We start from the raw sequence: 19,368 nt of genomic DNA, 5'->3' as shown, positions 1-19,368 counted from the left end.
AGTTCCTTATATATATATAATTTGTGTATTCTAATCGTATGTGTTTTAAAACCCATAAGACATTATTATTGTTTTTATATGGTCACCATTCATTTAGATCTATCTACATATTACCATTTCCATTTTTTGTCACTGCTTTTTTAACCTTATTGAGATTATTTACTTTCTGCTTGAAGAACATACCTTAATAAGTTCTTAGTATTGTTTTGCTGCTAATGAATTGTCTTGAGTTTTCTTGGTCTGAAGATTTTAAAATCTTGCCTTTAGGGGCCGGGCGTGGTAGCTGATACCTATAATCCCAACACTTTGGGAGGCGGAGGTCGGTGGGTCACTTGAGGTCAGGAGTTCAAGACCAGTCTGGCCAGCATAGCGAAACACTGTCTCTACTAAATATACAAAAATTAGCCAGGCATGGTGGTGGGCACCTGTAATCCCAGCTACCCAGGAGGCTGAGGCAGGAGAATTGCTTGAACCCAGGAGAGAGAGGTTGCAGTGAGCCAAGGTCATGCCACTGCACTCCAGCCTGGGCAACAGAGTGAGACTCATCTCAAAAACAAAACAAAAAAAATTTTTTTTTTTACCTTTAGGTTCTTAAAAGATAATTTTATAATGTATATTAATATTTTAATATTTTAATATAATAATATTTTTGGTGGCAAAATTTTTTTATCCTTTGAAAATATTCATTTTTTGTCTTCTGGCTTCTGTCTGTATTAGTTAGGGTTCTCCAAGGAACAGATTCAATAGGTGGTAGGTGTTCTTTCTTTCTTTATTTATTTATTTAATTTTTATTTATTTTTTCAAGACGGGATCTTGCCTTATCATTCATACTGGAATATAGTGGTGTGATCATAGCCCATTGCAGCCTCGATCACTTGGGCTTAAGCAGTACTCCTGTCTCAGCCTTCCAAGTCGCTGAGACTGCAGGCATGTGCCTGGCTTATTTTATATATATATATATGTTTTTATATTTATATAATATTTTATATATTTTATATTAAATTATATTTTATATTATTTAAAAATATGTTTAATAATAAAAATTATTTTAAAATATATTTTATATTATATACATATTCTTATCTGTAGTTTCATTCTTTTTTTTCCTTTTTAAGGTTTTTTTAATTAATTAATTAATTTATTATTATTATACTTTAGGTTTTAGGGTACATGTACACAATGTGCAGGTTAGTTACATATGTATACATGAGCCATGCTGGTGTGCTGCACCCACTAACTCGTCTTCTAGCATTAGGTATATCTCCCAATGCTATCCCTCCCCCCACCCCACAACATCCCCAGAGTGTGATGATCCCCTTCCTGTGTCCATGTGTTCTCATTGTTCAGTTCCCACCTATGAGTGAGAATATGCGGTGTTTGGTTTTTTGTTCTTGCAATAGTTTACTGAGAATGATGATTTCCAATTTCATCCGTGTCCCTACAAAGGACATGAACTCATCATTTTTTATGGCTGCATAGTATTCCATGGTGTATATGTGCCACATTTTCTTAATCCAGTCTATCATTGTTGGACATTTGGGTTGGTTCCAAGTCTTTGCTATTGTGAATAATGCCACAGTAAACATGCGTGTGCCTGTGTCTTTATAGCAGCATGATTTATAGTCCTTTGGGTATATACCCAGTAATGGGATGGCTGGGTCAAATGGAATTTCTAGTTCTAGATCCCTGAGAAATCACCACACTGACTTCCACAATGGTTGAACTAGTTTACAGTCCCACCAACAGTGTAAAAGTGTTCCTATTTCTCCACATACTCTCCAGCACCTGTTGTTTCCTGACTTTTTAATGATTGCCATTCTAACTGGTGTGAGATGGTATCTCATTGTGGTTTTGATTTGCATTTCTCTGATGGCCAGTGATGGTGAGCATTTTTTCACGTGTTTTTTGGCTGCATAAATGTCTTCTTTTGAGAAGTGTCTGTTCATGTCCTTCGCCCACTTTTTGATGGGGTTGTTTGTTTTTTTCTTGTAAATTTGTTTGAGTTCATTGTAGATTCTGGATATTAGACCTTTGTCAGATGAGTAGGTTGTGAAAATTTTCTCCCATTTTGTAGGTTGCCTGTTCACTCTGATGGTAGTTTCTTTTGCTGTGCAGAAGCTCTTTAGTTTAATTAGATCCCATTTGTCAATTTTGGCTTTTGTTGCCATTGCTTTTGGTGTTTTAGACATGAAGTCCTTGCCCATGCCTATGTCCTGAATGGTAATGCCTAGGTTTTCTTCTAGGGTTTTTATGGTTTTAGGTCTAACGTTTAAGTCTTTAATCCATCTTGAATGAATTTTTGTATAAGGTGTAAGGAAGGGATCCAGTTTCAGCTTTCTACATATGGCTAGCCAGTTTTCCCAGCACCATTTATTAAATAGGGAATCCTTTCCCCATTGCTTGTTTTTCTCAGGTTTGTCAAAGATCAGATAGTTGTAGATATGTGGCGTTCTTTCTGAGGGCTCTGTTCTGTTCCATTGATCTATATCTCTATTTTGGTACCAGTACCATGCTGTTTTGGTTACTGTAGCCTTGTAGTATAGTTTGAAGTCAGGTAGTGTGATGCCTCCAGCTTTGTTCTTTTGGCTTAGGATTGACTTGGCGATGCGGGCTCTTTTTTGGTTCCATATGAACTTTAAAGTAGTTTTTTCCAATTCTGTGAAGAAAGTCATTGGTAGCTTGATGGGGATGGCATTGAATCTGTAAATTACCTTGGGCAGTATGGCCATTTTCATGATATTGATTCTTCTACCCATGAGCATGGAATGTTCTTCCATTTGTTTGTATCCTCTTTTATTTCGTTGAGCAGTGGTTTGTAGTTCTCCTTGAAGAGGTCCTTCACATCCCTTGTAAGTTGGATTCCTAGGTATTATTATCTGCAGTTTCAATTACCCATGGCTAACTACAGTCTGAAAATATTAAACGGAAAATTCAGTGATAAACAATTCATAAATTTCATGTACCATTCTAAGTAGCATGAGGAAACCTTGCTCCTATCCTGCTCCATCCAGCCCGGGATGTGAATCATCCCTTTGTCTGATGTATCCATGCTCTAGGCACTATCCACCCGTTAGTCACTTAGCCATCTGGGTTATAAGATCAACTGTAGCAATACTGCAGTTCTTGTGTTCAAGTAACGCTTATTTTACTTAATAATGGCCCAAAGTGCAAGAGTAGTGGTGGCATATTGTTACAGTTGTTCTATTTTATTATTAGTTGTTGCTGTTAATGTCTTACTGTGCCTAATTTCTAAATTAAATTTTACCATAGGTATGTATGTATAGGAATGAAATACAGTTTACATAGCGTTCAGTACCATCTGTGGTTTCAGGCATCTACTGGGAGTCTTGGAACATATCCCCCCACACCCCCCAGATAAGGGGGTAGTACTGAAATTATATTAAATATATGCTTATTATATTAAATATTAGTCATATATTACATACATATTATGTAGATTTATTTTAAGGGATTGATTCACAGTGGGGGAGGCTAGCAGGCTGGAGACCCAGGAAGGAACTGCAGTTCAAGTTCAAGGGTAGTCTGCTGGAGAATTCCCTCTTGCGTGGGGGAGGTCAGCCTTTTGTGCTATTCAGACCTTCAGTTGTATGGATGAAGCCCACCTACATTATAGAGGGCAACCTTCTGCACTCAGAGTCCATTGATTTAAATGTAAATCTCATCCAAAAAAACCCCTCACAGAAATATCCAGAATAACCTTTAACCAAATATCTGGACACTGTGGTGTGGCCCAACCAAATTAACAATCACAAGTCTACCCTTTGTCAACTTGGCACCCATACACATCTCCTTAAACCATTATTAATCTCCAAATAAAGACAGTAACAAAGTCATACTTTTGCTTAGCATGAAAGAACTATCTTGCATGTAGCCAAAAACACACTATTCCTTTCTCTAGAAGAGGATGCAGATTATTTGGTTGATGTTTACTCTTCTTGATATCCTGCAACTTAAATTCTGAAGTTTAAGAAAAAGTTAATACTTAAGTATTATGATCAGCTGTTAATCTAATTGTTTTCTTTGACAAAAATATTTTTGTATCCGTTTTCTATTGCTGCCTAGCAAAACATCCCCAAATTTAATATTTTAAAGCAACAACCATCTAAAATTGGCTCACAGTTCTGTGAATATCAATCAGTGCTGGGTAGCTGTTTGGTTCCTCTACTGGTCTTTTTTTTTTTTTTTTTTTTTTGAGACAGTGCCTCACTCTGCCACCCAGGCTGGAGTGCAGTGGCACGATCTCGGCTCACTGTAACCTCCACCTCCCAGGTTCAAGCAATTGTCCTGTCTCAACCTTCTGAGTAGCTGGGATTACAGACGCACACCACTACCGCCTGGCTAATTTTTTTATTTTTAGTAGATATAGGGTTTCACCATGTTGGCCAGGCTGGTCTCGAACTCCTCACCTCAGATGATCCACCTGCCTCGGCCTCCCAAAGTGCTGGGATTACAGGCGTGAGCCACCACGCCCGGCCCCTCTGCTGGTCTTGATTAAAGTCATTCATGCAACTGTAATCATCTAATGGTTCATCTGGGACTGAGATTGTCTCAAGCACATGTCTGGCAGTTGGTGTCACTTGTTGATTGGGCCTCTCTCTTAATGTAAGGAAGTGAGCCAAAGCTTCTCACATTATGACAGCAGTGTTCCCATAGAGCCAAATGACAGCTGCAAGTTCTCTTGAGGTATCAACTTGGAAGACACACCATTACTTCTGCATTTTATTGGTTTAAGCAAGTCACAGGGCCAGCTCAAATTAAAGGAATGGAGAAATAAACTTCACCTGTTGATAGGAGTGGCAGTGTCTCACTGTAAAAGGCATGTGTACAAGGATGGGATTTTATGTAGCCATCTTTGCAAACAGTCTACCACAGTGTCTTTTTTCCTTTCGAGTGCTTAAAAAAATTGTTTTTAAATAATTATTTGGTTTTCAGAAATTTCACTATTGTGTATCTAGACACAGATTTCCTTTTTATTTATCTGTTTGGGGGGTTTTAGGGCTTCTTGGATCTGTGGTTTGATGTTTTCCCTCAGTTTTGGAGAATTTTCAGCCTTCGTCTGTTCTTCAAATATTTCTTCTGTTCCATTTCTCCCTTTCCGCTTTTCTGAAACTGAAATTACATGTAGGTTAGATCATTTCATTGTATCCTTTATACCTCTTACCTTCTCTTTGTTTTTTTTTTAATAAATCTTTTTGCTTCTCTCTGCTTCATTCTAGATACTTCCTTTTGACCTATTTACCAGCTCACTAATTCTCTCTTCAGCTATATTTTACCTGTTCTTAAATTTATCCATTAAGATCTTTTTTCAGATCTGCTATTACATTTTTATACCATTCTTGACTAAAATTCTTAATGCTACAGGACTCTTCTTATTGTCTGTTTCTTACTGATTCTCATGTTGCCTTTTTATGGACTAGACACAGTAGTTTTAAAATTATTTATAGAAATGACCTGAGACCTATGATATATTTTTCAAGAGAGGATTTACGTTTGTTTCTAGCTTTGCCTAGGAGTCTTCAATCATTTTAATTCAGTTTCAGGGATTGATTTGCTTTTAAGCAGGGCTGTAGTCCCTACAGGGGTGGTCAACTTCAGTTCACTACCTAATATACCCATTATGTGTGGAGTACTTTGCTAGATGTTGGGTAGGTCTTGTGAGCAGAGCAGACCTCTCTTTGGTCTGTACGGAGCACGGAGCTTGATTATAATTGACGTGTGTGTGTGTGTGTAAATAAATATATATTTATTTATTTATTATAGGCCGGGTACAGTGGCTCACACCTGTAATCCCAGCACTTTATGAAGCCAAGGCAGGTGGATCACTTGAGGTCAGGAGTTTGAGGCCAGCCTTGCCAACATGGTGAAACCCTGTCTCTTCTGAAAATACAAAAATTAGCCAGATGTGGTGGCAGGTGCCTGTAATCCCAGCTACTCGAGAGGCTGAGGCATGACAGTCACTTGAGCCCGGGAGGTAGAGGTTGCAGTGAGCTGAGATTGTGCCACTGTAATCCAGCCAGGGTGACAGAGTGAGACTCCCATCTCTCTCTCTCTCTCTCTCTCTCTCTCTCTATATATATATATATATAGCTTATCTTAAAGATATATATATCTTTAAGATAGATATAGATATTTATATAGCTAAGTAAGTAATAAATTAATATATTAAGTTTTGTGAAAGCAGTGAGTAGGCTGCTATGGTTGTGAATATTTGGACTACACAGGGGATAAGAATGGGTCTACCATAATTAGCAGAGACAGGTTTTGTTTAAGCCAAAAACTAAGAGGGCTTAGAACAGAAACTGCCAGGCAGAAGCAGTTACCAGTGTGAAGACTAGATGACAACCAAAAAAGTATGTGGGAGGAGGGAGGGGAGGTTGTGCAGTGGGGAGTTGAGATTGACTTAGAACTATATTAATGAGCTTTCCCCCCAACCCCCATTTTTCTCCGATTTACCTTCAGAAAAATTAGTGATTTGGCTACCAGTGAATCTAGGCTCCAGGTCTAGCTCTGTAGTTTTGGACTAGTTACCTAATTCTTCATTCACAATAAAACAGAAGGAGAGAGGAAAAAGAGAGCAAACATGGAATTGGGATGGGAAGTAAGGAAGAGAGCACATGAGTTTCTTCGTATTCCTTTTCTAATTACAGAAGAAAAGATGGGATAAGAATATTCCATCTTATTTCTCTGTTTAAAAGAAAGAGTAGGCTGGGTGTGGTGTCTCACGCCTATAATCCCAGCACTTTGGGAGGCTGAGGCAGGCAGATCACAAGGTCAGGAGCTTGACACCAGCCTGACCAACATGGTGAAACCCCATCTCGACTAAAATTACAAAAATTAGCCGGGTGTGGTGGCGCATGCCTGTAATCCCAGCTACTTGGGAGGCTGAGGCAGGGGAATCGCTTGAACCTGGGAGGCAGAGGTTGCAGTGAGCCGAGATCACGCCACTGCACTCCAGCCTGGGCAACAGAGCGAGACTCCTTCTCAAAATAATAATAATAATAATAATAATAATAATAAAATAAAGCAAATGAATCAAAATGAAGAGAAGCCATTTTATCTGCCTCCTGGATGAAGAGTTTCATTGATGAACCTGAAATGTTTTGGTTAACATGAGAAAGGGGGGTGAGAAGATGCCTGAGATGTGAGCTCCTTGAGGACAGGAGCTGCTTTTTCTCTCTCTAGCCTGGCACAAGACAAGGAACTTAGTTGAGTGAATAAGCAAATAAGTGGTTCTCTGCTTTGAAGGAACTTGGACTGTCATTACCTTACAAATCAGGTTTACCGTTTATTTGCTTTATATAAGTTCCAGAAACAGATTAAGAAACTATTTCCTCTCATAGTATTACTACCCTAAACTTCTGGTCTGATCTATGGATTGTAGAGCTTAAATTTCCTCAAAGCCCAACAGTCAGAGATTGTTACACCAAGATAAATAGCATATTTCTCAGAGCCTTGTATTTTCTGTCTTTGGCCACAGACCTTAGGACTTAGGCTGATATTTGAGAAGGAAAAATTGGAATTTAGTAGAATTATACTTCCTGTATCTTAATTTTCCGACTCTTATATAAGGTTTGCTTTTTCTAGAGAGAGACTAATCTGGAATGAGAATGAATTCTCATCAGTAAAGGCAAAGCTTTAAGTGGGTCATCTGACTTTGCTTTTGTGCTCTACATTCACTCTGCTCATAAAAGGTCCTTTCATGAGTTTTCTAGGCTTTCATCACTGCCAGCCTCTCCACAGGCATTGTGAAAGTATTAAACTTCCTACCCTCCCCCATGCTTGTCTCATGGACTCTTTCGTAGAGTGCACAGTGGACTGTGTTTAGCTCAGCAGGAACTCTTTGCAAACACTGAATACATGAACAACCCCCCTGGAAAGATAAGAGATTTCAGTATTGCTTAGTGTCATAGCCGCAGAAGTTAGTGTCTGCCAGTATCTGATAAATACGGTGACTTGCAGCCTAATTTTTGTGAAATTATGAGGCCAAAGTTTAAGAAGTGTTCATGTTAAAGTTACTTATATATAAAATTTGCCTATAGATAATTTCTGTCAATAGGAGGTTGATGAATGCTTCACATAACCTAGATACTCCTAATTAACTGTTTTTTATTTCTTTTTTTCTAGGACACATGTTCAAAGAGCATAATTAACTTTTTAAAAGAAGCTAGTAAGTACTGAAATAGTTTTTTAAGTTTTTTCTACAGGAATAGAGGAAGAAAGGAAACATGGAATTCTGAAGGGCTACTTAGCAAGCTGCTTATGGCATAATCTGGGGTGGGGGTGCATAGTAAAGGATTTGCGTTTTACTGAGACCCATACATGTCAAGGGAACTGTATTTAAAATTAGTCATATGTGTTGATTTTTCAAGGACTATATATAGCCCATCAACTACAATAGGCTCCAAAAAATTCTGGTGAAATTAGCTTCTTGGAGCCTTCCAGTTTACCTACTATGTTATTGCCGCTATAAAATATTCTCAACTTTTGGGGTTTTAGCCACTTAAGTTTTTTATTTTCTCTAATGTCTCTAGTATCTACCTTACTTTCCTGTCAATGCTAGACTCTGTGGTTCAGCAGTTCATCCATTCTCTTCCCAGTACTCAACCTCGTTGCTTATAGTTTCATTACATTCATCTAGCAAAACCTTGATTCTGTATGTTTGCCATACCATTAGTGCTTAGAGCATTTTTTCAGAAAAGAATCCTGGAAAAATGGATCTTATCTCACCCGGGCCCTCAGGACTGCTGGGCTGCCTGGTGTCAGCACTTCCCGCCATTTTCTATAGCACCAGTATTATTCTTAATACTTTAAAAAACCACCAGGCACGGTGGCTCACGCCTGTAATCCCAGCACTTTGGGAGGCCAAGGTGGGTGGATCACAAGGTCAGGAGATCAAGACCATCCTGGCTAACCTGTCTCTACTAAAAATAGAAAAAAATTAGCCGGGCGTGGTGGCCGGGCGTGGTGGCGTGCACCTGTAGTCCCAGCTGCTGGGGAGGCTGAGGCAGGAGAATGGCATGAACCTGGGAGGTGGAGCTTGCAGTGAGCCGAGATCGCACCACTGCACTCCAGCCTGGGCGACAGAGCGAGACTCCGTCTCAAAAAAAAGTAAATAAAAATAAAATAAAAAACCATATCCCACTATTTCCCCCTTCTCTCTTAGCCTTTGATCTTGCTGCATACTTCATGGGGAAATCTTTAAAATGTCAGATTTCAGTTCCCTCACTTTTCTACAACTTCTCCCACTTTTGCCTTTCTTATGTACCTTCCCTTCCTTCCCATCTGATTCCTTATCAGTATTTACACATGATTAGTTCTTGCTAACCTAATAGACCCTTTCTTGAGTGCAAATCAGTGGCTATTTTTGCTAGGGTATAAAAATTATCTATCTAGTCACCTTGACAAAGTTACCGTTATTTCCAATAACTTACCTCCTATGGATTCTTGTAGATTTTCTTTTTTTTTTTTTTTTTTTTTAATTTTCAGATGTTTTCTCGCTTTGTCACCATGCTTGGCCTAAATTCTCGTAGGTTTTCTATGTAAACAATCAGATTTTCTGCAAGTATTAGTCTCCTTTCTAATTGTTATAATTTTAATTTCTTTTTCTTTTTAAAATTTTTTGTAGAGACAAGGTTTTGCTATGTTGTCCAGCCTGGTCTTGAACTCCTAGGCTCAAGCAATCCTCCCATCTCAGCCTCCCAAAGTGCCATTACAGTGGCATGAGCCACTGTGCCTGGCCAAATTTCTTTTCTTGTTGCGAAGGCAGACTTTTCATACAATACTGAATAGAAGTGATAGTAGATTACTTTATTTCTGATTTTCAAAGGAATGCTTTCCGTTTCTCTCTGTCGAAGATAATTGCGTATTGTTTTTTTTTTTAAATAGTAACTTTTATCAGGTTAAGGAAGGTTTCTTCTATTTAAGAGGATTTTTTAAAATCTTGAATTCATATGTTTCTATCTAGTGCATTTTCTACATCAATTGAAATGGTTGTATGAACTTTTTTAATATGGGTGAATTATATTTATAGATTTTATGTTAAAATATCCTTGTATATCTTGGATAAACTCAACTGGATCATGATTTATCTTTTTTATATGCTAGATTCAATTTGTTGATACTTTGTTACGATTTTTGAATATATATTATTGTGTAAAAGTGAGCCTGTGATTTTCTTTCTTGTAATGTTTCTGTACAGTTTTGGTGCCTAGTTTTGCTCTCTCCTTAGAATGAGCTGGGAACTAGTCACTCTTGTTTTCTCACCTATAATACCATCTGAGTCCAGTGTTTTTTATGTGGGACAAATTTGAACTTGTGGTCAACCTCTTTAATTGTAAGAATATTCAGGTCTTTTGTTCTTCCTGGCCTAGTTTTTTATTTTCCTAGAGATTCGTTCATTTCTCTTAGTTTTATTTGCCTATAATTGTAGATAATCTGTTTTTTATCTGCTACTTCTGTAATTGTTTCCACTTTTGATTTATAATATTAATTTGTGGGCCGGGCGTCGTGGCTCACACCTGTAATCCCAGCACTTTGGGAGGCCGAGGCAAGCGGATCACGAGGTCAAGAGATTGAGACCATCCTGGCCATCATGGTGAAACCCCGTCTCTACTAAAAATACAAAAAAAAAAAAAATTAGCCGGGCGTGGTGGCAGGCATCTGTAGTCCCAGCTACTCAGAAGGCTGAGGCAGGAGAATGGTGTGAACCCAGGAGGTGGAGATTGCAGTGAGCCAAGATCGCACCACTGCACTCCAGCCTGGGCGACAGAGCGAGACTCCATCTCAAAAAAGAAAATTAACTTGTGTCTTCTCTTTTTACCTGTTTGTTAATTTATCAAATAACTACTTTTGGCTTTGTTTCATTTTTATTATACAATAAAATGAAATTCTTTTCATTGTATTTCTTTTCATTGATTATTCCTATAATTCTTAAACAACTTTATAATTGATGTAACAATAACCTGTACACATTTAAAGTGTAAAATTTATTACGTTTTGATCCATGTATATAGCAGGGAAATATCACCACAACAAGAGTGTGAACATATAATCTCTCCCCAAAGTTTTCTTGTGTCTTTTATAATCACTGCCTCTTGCCCCTGCCTACTCCCTCATCCCTAAGCAACCATTAGTCTGTTTTCTGCCACTGTAGATTAGATTGTATTTTCTAGAGTTTTATACAAGTGAAATCATGTAGTATAGTATTAACCATGTGTTTGTTTCTTTCTTTCTTTCTTTTTTTTTTAGACGGAGTCTCGCTGTGTCACCCAGGCTAAAGTGCAGTGGGGCGATCTCGGCTTACTGCCAGCTGCGCCTCCCGGGTTCACACCATTCTCCTACCTCTGCCTCCCAAGTAGCTGGGACTCCTGGCGCGCGCACCACCACGCCCGGCTAATTTTTGTATTTTTAGTAGAGACGGGGTTTCACCATGTTAGCCAGGATGGTCTCGATCTCCTGACCTCGTGATCCACCCACCTCAGCCTCCCAAAGTACTGGGATTACAGGCAGGAGCCACTGCGCCCAGCAACTATGTGTTTCTGATCCTTTGTCAGGGCTAGCCAATTCCTAGAGACAGTGAATAACTCACTCATGATCTAGCTGCCTCCTTTATGTGGCTCTCATAGGACTTTGACACCTCTCTGCTACAATCCACCTGCCCTGTTCATTTCAAGATCAGATACCAGGAAACTCGGGACATCCCTATGCTGCAAAACTCACTGAAATTATTCAAACTAGCCAGTCCTAAACATGCTTACCCTGCCTTGCCCATTCCTTCCACTGAAACCACATAAAGGCTCTTGCCCATGTTTTCATGTTTTCATCCCATTCCATTGACCTCCTTACTGACCCTAGTGCTTCCTCATGTGGCCCCTGCATGGCATGGTGTGCACCTTCCTCTTCGGAACTTCGAGTAACTATCTTGTCAGCGGCAATCATCTCCTGATCTGTTGGCCTCATCATACTTGAATAACAATAAAATCTGTTTTAAGGCCGGGCGCAGTGGCTCACGCCTATAATCCCAGCACTTTGGGAGGCCGAGGCAGGCGGATCACGAGGTCAAGAGATTGAGACCGTCCTGGCCATCATGGTGAAACCCCCTCTCTACTAAAAGTACAAAAATTAGCTGGGCATGGTGGTGCGTGCCTGTAATCCCAGCTACTCAGGAGACCGAGGCAGGGAATCTCTTGAACCCAGGAGGCAGAGGTTGCGGTGAGCCGAGATCGCACCACGGCACTCCAGCCTGGTGACAGAGCGAGACTCCATCTCAAAAAAAAATAAATAAATAAATAAATAAACTGTCAAATGATACTCCAAAGTGGTTGTACCATTTTATGTTTGCAACAACAATGTCTGAGGGTACTGATTTCTCCATGTCCTTGACAGCACATGGTATAGCTGATCTTTTAATTTTAGTCACTTTAATAGGCATATACTGGTATTTTATGTTTTACTTTTTATTTTCCTAATAGTTTGCAGCATCTTTCATGTGCTTATTTCCCTTCCATATATCTTCTTTGATAAAAATATCTGTTCAAATATTTTGCCCATTATTTTGTGGAAATACTTATTTTCTTACTGTTGAGCTTTGAGAGTTCTTTATATATCTGGATACCAATCCTTTGTCAGATATATTTTTTGCAAAATTTTCTCCCAGCCTGTGATTTGCCTTTTTATTCTCCTGTCTTTTAAAAAAAAATTGTAGTTAAATATACACGTAATACAAAATTTAACATTTTAACTCTTTTTCAGTATACAGTTTTGTGGTATTAAGCATAGTCACATTGTTGTGCAACCATCACCGCCATCCATCTCTGGAACTTTTTCATCCTCCCTAACTGAAATTCTGTACCCATTTAAACACTAACTTCTCATTCCCCCTTACTCCAGCCCCTGGCAACCATCATTCTGTTTTCCTTCTCTATGAGTTTGACTGCTCTAAGTACTTCATATAAGTGGAGTCATACAATATTTTCATTTTGTGATTGGCTTATTAGTATAATGTCTCAAGTTTCATCCATGTGGTAGCATGTGTCAGAATTTCCTTCCTTTTTAAGACTAACATTCCATCGTATGTATATACCACATTTTATCCATTCATCTGTTGATGGACACTTAAGTTGCTTCCTCCTTTTGGCTATTGTGAATAATGCTGCTATGAATGTTGGTGTATAAATATCTGTTCGAGTTCCTGCTTTCAGTTCTTTTGAGTATGTTCCCAAAAGTAGAATTGCTGGGTCATATGTTAATACTGTATTTAGTTTTTTGAGGAATTGCCATACTGATTTCTATAGTAGTGGTACCATTTACATTCCAACCAGCAGTGTTCAGGTTTCCAATTTGTTAACATTCTCGCCAGCCCTTGTTGTTTTCTGGATTTTTTTTATTTTGGGGTTTTTTATTTTATTTATTTATTTTTTTTGAGGCAGAATCTCACTCTGTCACCCAGGCTAAAGTGTAGTGGCGTGATCTCGGCTCACTGCAACCTCTGCCTGCCAGGTTCAAGCGATTCTTCTGCCTCAGCCTCCCGAGTAGCTGGGAGTACAGGCGCGCGTTACCACGCCTGGCTAATTTTTTGTATTTTTAGTAGAGGTGGGGTTTCACCATGTTAATCAGGATGGTCTCGATCTCTGGACCTTGTGATTCACCCGCCTCAGCCTCCCAAAGTGCTGGGATTACAGGCGTGAGCCACTACACCCGGCCATTTTTTATTTTTAAACAATAGCCATCCTAATGGGTATGAAATAGGTTTTTTGGGTTTTTTTGGGTTTTTTTTTTGGTTTTTTTGTTGTGTTTTGTTTTGTTTTGAGAAAGAATCTTGCTGTGTCACCCTGACTGGAGTGTAGTGGCATGATCTCGGCTCACTGCAACCTCCGTCTCCTGGGTTCAGGCACTTCTGCCTCAGACTCCTAAGTAGCTGGGACTACAGGTGCATTTTTGTATTTTTACAGCTAGTTTTTGTATTTTTAGTAGAGATGGGGTTTCACTGTGTTGGCCAGGGTGGTCCACGATCCATCCACCTCGGCCTCCCAAAGTGTTGGGATTACAGGGGTGAGCCACCATGCACGGCCAGGGTTGTTTTGTTTTTTTTTTTTTTACTATTTTTTTTTTTTTTTTAGAGACAAGCTGTCTCCCAAGCTGTAGTGCAGTGGCGCCAGTCATATCTCACTGTAACCTCAAACTCCTGGACCCAAGCAATCCTCCTGCCTCAGCCTTCCATGTAGCTAGGTCTAGAGGCACATGCCACCATACCCGGCTAACTTTTCTTTTTTTTTTTGAGACAGAGTTTTGTTCTTGTTGCCCAAGCTGGAGTGCAATGGTATGATCTTGGCTCACTGTAACCTCCTCTTCCTGGGTTCAAGCGATTCTCCTGCCTCGGCCTCCTGAGTAGCTGGGATTACAGGCGCCCGCCACCACGCCTGGCTAATTTTTTGTATTTTTAGTAGAGTTGGGGTTTCACCATGTTGGCCAGGCTGGACTCCAACTCCTGACCTCAGATGATCCACCCACCTCGACCTCCGAAAGTGCTGGGATTACAGGCGTGTGCCACCACACCTGGCCCCCAGCTAACTTTTAAATGTATTTTGTAGAGATGAGGTCTCACTGTGTTGGCCAGGCTGTTCTTGAACGTCTGAGCTCAAGTCATTCTCCCACCTTGGCCTCCCAAAGTGCTGGGATTACAGGCATGAGCCACTATACCTGGCCCCTTTGCCCATTTTAAAAATTAGGTTGTTTTTGTTGTTGTTGAGTTGTAGGTGCTCTTTGTATATTCTGCATTTCGGTTCCTTATTGGATATGTGATTGGCACACATTTTTTCCCATCCATGGATTGCTTTTTCATTCTGTTATAGTATCCTTGATTCACAGAAGTTTTTAATATTGATGAGGTCCTACTTAATCTGTGTTTTGTTTTGTTGCTTGTGCTTTTGGTGTTATATCCAAGAAATTGTTGCCAAATCCAGAGTCATGAAGCTTTGCCCTCTGTTTCTTTCTGAGTTTTATAGTTTTAGGACTTAAATTTAGGTTTTCGACCCATTTTTAGTTAATTTTTGCATGTGGTATAAGGGAAGGGTCCAGCGTTATTGTTTCACATGTAGATATACAGTTCTCTGAGTACCATTTGATGAAAAGGCTGTCCATTGAATTGCTTTTGCAAACTTTTATTTGGGCATATTTATGTGAGTCTGTTACTGGTTCTATATTTTACTCCATTGATCTATGTGTCTATTCCTCTGCTAATACTGTCTTAAATATGGTAGCTATATAGTAAGCCTGAACACTGAGTAGATAGATTTCTCCGCTTTTTTTGTTCTTTTTCAATAATTGTCACTGGTTTGTTTTTATTTTTTACTTTATGCAGATAATCTGTACTATACTTTGGTTTCATGTATCAAGTAGTTTGTTCCAAGTTGTGCTTTAAGCAGAACAAATAAATTTTCATATTGTTGTTTGTGTTAATCTGCAATATAAACCTATACCAAATTCTATTTTGTGTGTTTGTTTATTGTAGTAATCTGACTGACTCTCTTGCCTCCATACTCATCTCTTTCAAGGTCCCCAACTGAATCTTGTTTTAGGTGGAACGTAGAAGCAGTAGAACTTAAGAATCTATTTCACAGCCTTAGTAGTCTAGTTTCATTCTCTATATAATGTTGTCTATGCAAGTGAGCTGCTCTCCAGTGCCTTAGTTTCACTAATGTTGGGGAAGGTCTCTTCTTTTGTATTGGACTTCTCTATCACATTGCCTTTCTCAAGAGAAGACATATAATGAAAGTTGATATCTGGTGTTCTAGGACTTCTTCAGAAGCTTGCCAGTTTTTCAAGCTGATTTCTCTCACTGGCAACTCTTCAGAGTGCTGTTCCTACTCCACCCTCCCCTGGTGGTATGTATCAGTTTTCTACTCATCAGCACCCACCTACTCCTGCCTACTGTGTTTCTCAGATGTCTGCTGCCTGGCTAGCTCATTGCTGCTTTTGTCACTCTTAGAGCTGTCTTCTTCCCTTTTTTGGCTTTCTGCCTGACTTCCAGGGCAGCTGCTCTGTCATTGCCTGTCTGCCATTCTGTCCTTTTTCCCCCACCCCCCACAGATACAACATGTACTCTAATACCACACATTCTCCATGTTCAAACTAACCTCATCACTTTCCCCACCACATTCCCCAAAACTGGTCATCCTCCAGCTTATATAGCATTGCAGTTCACTGAAGTTAGACATCTGGGCCTTGCTTACCTCCAACATCTCATTAGCCTTTGATTCTACCCCTATAAATCCTCTTCTCAGTCTCCTTTAGATACTCCTGCCCTGCTGTGAGATCCATCTGGTTTATTGGCTAGATTACTTCTGAAAGCTTCAGTCAGTGACCCTCCTTACTTCAAACCCCACCAGTTGATCCTTCACTCTGCCATCAGTCATTGTTTCTAAAATCTAAATTGTTCCATTTAACCTTGCTGTGATAAAACCTTTGGTAGTTCTTCAGTGTGTTCAGTGGTAAGTTAAAACTTTCACTGTGATGTACAGGCCCCTTCATGATATGATCGCTGCCTCCTCCAGCCTCATTGTGTGCATTTCCCCGCCCCACCCTTTCCTCACCCACCCTAGTCTTTCATGTCTGCCATTTTTACATTCATTTAACAGATATTTACTGAAGCCCCCCGTGATGTCCTTACCTAGGTCTTTCTTGTTCCCAGGACCAGACAGGCTTTTTTAAGCTTCCAAGTCATCTCAGTTTGAAAGACTATGTCTGACCCTTTGTCTTGGCCAATTACTCTTTATCCTTCCAAGTTCAATGATTGTCCCACTCCACTCCAACCAGAGTGAGAGAGCAAGACCTTGTCTCAGTAAATAAAAATAAATAAATAAATCAGCCATAATTTATTTAATCATGTGTCTCTCCCCCATTGATAGACGTTAAGGGTATTTCCAGTCTTCTTCTCTTGAAAACAATGCTACATTGAATAACCTTGTACATGGGTCACTTTGAAAGTATGGATATGTATCTGTGGAATAAGTTTCCAGAAGTGGAATTGTGTCAGAGGGGTTGTGCATTTGTAATTCTGATGAATATTTATAGATTATATGAGAGTACCTGTTTACTCAAACTCTTGCCAATGCAGCATTGTCAGAGTTTTTTATGTTTGCCAGTGTGATAGATTAAAAAATGGTATCTCAGCCAGGCACAGTGGCTCACGCGTGTAATCCCAGCACTTTGGGAGGCCGAGGCGGGCGGATCACGGGGTCAGGAGACCGAGAACATCCTGGCTAACACAATGAAACCCTGTCTCTACTAAAAATACAAAAAACTATCCAGGCATGGTGGCGGGCACCTGTAGTCCCAGCTACTCGGAAGGCTGAGGCAGGAGAATGGTGTGAACCCGAGAGGCGGAGCTTGCAGTGAGCCAAGATCACGCCACAACACTCAAGCCTGGGTGACAGAGCGAGACTCCGTCTCAAAAAAAAAAAAAAAAGACTGTATCTCAGCATTGATTTCTCTGATCATCAGTGAGGTTGAGCATCTTTTCATACATTTAAGAGAACTGTATGGTTTTTTGTGAGTTATGTTTCATATCATTTACCCATTTTTCTTTTAGACTGGAAGCGGCTGTTTTAGTGGAATGGTGGAACAAGAAGCCAGATTGCCATGGAGACAACCCTTTCTAGAGATTTGGCCATGAAGCAGAGTAGAGACAATGATAGCTGAAGGATTGATGTAGATGCAAAGAAATTTTTCATCTTCTTTGAAAACTTAATTGTGTTAAAAACTGGTATGAAAGGGAGGGGTTAAAGCTAGAGATGGTGGTAGAAAAAAATGCAGGGTTCCTAAAGGACTGAGATTCCTGGATGGAATTTCAGGGAAAGGGAAAATTTCTGGATATAGTGACTGGGGAGTTAAGGGTGTCCAGTCCAATGGCTTTTATTTTCTTGGAAGTGTAGGCAAGGCCAACAGCCAAATGTGTGGGAGGAGATGGTTAGAGGGGAGAGGAGGTTTGAAGGCACTGCTATGGAGAATTGGAGAGAGCTAAGGAAAGACAGAAAGACTGCAGAAAGTGCTTAGGGTTCCATTGAAGCGGAAATAGTGATTTGTAGTGATACAACCCTTATGAGTTGTTTGATTTTTTTTTTTTTTATTTAAAGCAGCATCTGGCAGTCCAAGTATAGGGCTGACAGTTTGGGATTTTTCTTTCCATGTTGGTGTAAAAGAAGAACAGTGTAGCAAAGGAAGTTAGGACAAAAGAATGATTGAACTGATACCAAGTTTTCTTGATTTGGTAGAGAAGGAAATAAAGATAGAGCAGAGATATTGAAAAGAATTAGAGAGGGGTTCAAGAGACTGAAGGCCTGGATGAGGTCAGAGAACAGGTGTAGTAGACATAACAGAGAGAACTACAAGGATAGAAAGTGTGGTTGAAGAGTGAGAAGGCAAGATTTATTCAGTATGGGGGCTTTTCTGGGTGATGACAGAATCTGAGTACAGCCATTGTCGTTGAGTGGCCCAAGTGTAGTAGAGATACAGGGTTGTTGGAGTGAAGGAAGTCAAGGAACTGAGAGGCTGGCCTAGATGTGGATTTTGGTTGTCATCCATGAGGATACTGAAGTCATCCAGGAGAATAGCAGGCCTGGGGGACAGGAAGGAAACTGAGCCACTTACAGTGTCTTCAGTGATAGGAAAGCACAGGGCAAAAAGCTTTCAAGAACAGGGACTGTTAAGCCGGGTACAGTGGCTCACACCTATAATCCTAGCATTTTGGGAGGCCAAGGCGGTTGGATTACTTGAGGTCAGGAGTTCAAGACCAGCCTGGCCAACATGGTAAAACCCCATCTCTACTGGAAAAAAAAAAAAAAGAAATACAAAAATTAGTCAGGCATGGTGGCACACGCCTGTAATCCCAGCTGCTTGGGAGGCTGAGGCAGGAGAATTGCTTGAACCCAGGAGGCAGAGGTGGCAGTGAGCCTAGATCACACCACTGCACTCCAGCCTGGGCAACAGAGCGAGACTCTATCAAAAAAAAAAAAAGAACAGGGACTGTTAGAGCAGGCTCCAGGAGAAATGCTTTGCATATGGCATTCTTGAGGAGTGAGGAGGACCTCAACCCTACTTCCTGAAATGGAGCTCTGAGATGCTTGGAGTAGAAATTTGGAAACCAGAGAGAGAAGTAAGGATAGTGTTGTTGCAAATGCGTTGTATATGGGGGGTCGGGAAGTCACAGGAGTTTGCCTCAAAGTCTTTCTCGGGGAAGGATGAGGTTTTCACTGTGATTTTCCTGGTCGTGGTCTATGGATATAGTACCTATTAGTGACGTGGATCTTCTTAACTTCTGATGTGTCTTTTCCTCCCTAGTGTACGCATACC

At 40.1% G+C, this 19,368-nt stretch overlaps 1 protein-coding gene across 6 annotated transcripts in view; it reads left to right on the top strand.

Annotated features, from left to right (window-relative positions):
• The window catches only part of PTPRA (protein tyrosine phosphatase receptor type A), a 171,567-nt gene that overhangs the window by 75,176 nt on the left and 77,023 nt on the right, over window positions 1–19,368 (top strand). For 2 of the 6 annotated variants that reach the window (XM_054466629.2, XM_063659539.1), the window contains exon 3: window positions 8,146–8,188. The exons of the other annotated variants lie outside the window; for them this stretch is intronic. The gene's annotated coding sequence lies outside the window, so the exon portion shown is untranslated. The remainder of the gene's footprint in view (window positions 1–8,145; window positions 8,189–19,368) is intronic. 6 annotated transcript variants of the gene reach the window in all.

This window comes from Pongo pygmaeus, chromosome 21 (assembly GCF_028885625.2).
Source record: "Pongo pygmaeus isolate AG05252 chromosome 21, NHGRI_mPonPyg2-v2.0_pri, whole genome shotgun sequence".
In the NCBI taxonomy this organism is placed as follows: Eukaryota; Metazoa; Chordata; class Mammalia; order Primates; family Hominidae; genus Pongo; species Pongo pygmaeus.
Note: the sequence above shows the minus strand (reverse complement) of the source record. Positions and strands in the feature narration are given on the sequence as shown.